The sequence below is a fragment of the Sapajus apella genome, unplaced genomic scaffold (genome assembly GCF_009761245.1).
Source record: "Sapajus apella isolate SASKATOON/1434 unplaced genomic scaffold, GSC_monkey_1.0 scaffold1850, whole genome shotgun sequence".
NCBI classification, from domain to species: Eukaryota; Metazoa; Chordata; class Mammalia; order Primates; family Cebidae; genus Sapajus; species Sapajus apella.
In genome coordinates this window covers 8,733-9,377 of record NW_022438776.1, presented here as the reverse complement: position 1 = coordinate 9,377, position 645 = coordinate 8,733, and the positions used below count along the sequence as shown (strand labels likewise).

General features: G+C 49.6%; 1 non-coding gene across 1 annotated transcript; it reads right to left on the bottom strand.

The window, feature by feature from the left end:
* Positions 1–211: 211 nt before the first annotated feature.
* LOC116547011 lies at positions 212–354 on the bottom strand. Its single transcript, XR_004266907.1, has one exon. It is a non-coding gene; the product is annotated as a U4 spliceosomal RNA (small nuclear RNA).
* Positions 355–645: the final 291 nt, after the last annotated feature.

The following is a 645-nucleotide window of genomic DNA, read 5'->3' as shown; positions in this document are numbered from 1 at the left end:
ACCGAGTCCTGCTGACAGCAGGGGAGTGAAAACAAGCCATGGGGACAAACTGTTGCCCCCATGCCACTGTCTTTGTCTGCAAATGTAGGCAGGCTGGGGGCCTGTCCCAGGGAAGACAGAGTCACTATACAGCAATGAAGAAGCATGTTTCTGACACGGGGTGTCTATGTCTATCCGCGTTCTTATATAACCGGCATTAGCAATTTGACAGTCTCTACTGTAGAGACTGTCAAAAATTGCTAATGCCGATTACATTGCAAGTTGTCACGGCAGGGTATTGGAAAAGTTTTAAATTAGCCATAATTGCACCTCGGATAAACCTCATTGGCTACAACACTGCCACTATGCAAAGCTAAGTCACAGCTATTCTTAAGGGGATGTTCTCCAAGCTTTTCACGTTCTGTCGCTGATTCTCAGAACTCTGTAAGGTCAGTGTGACCACCCTGCTCCAAATCTAAGAAAACGGAGTTTCCCAAAGGAAGGAGAACTTTCACCCTGGGACACACAGCTTGCAGGAGGCGGAGTGGAAGTCGATTCCAGCTCTGCCTGCAGGACCCTCTCATCCCCCGTCTGCTTCGCTTCTTGGCAAAGGCTCTTCTCCACTCTGGAGGTGCCACCTGTGGGCACAGAGATCTCTGGGGAGAT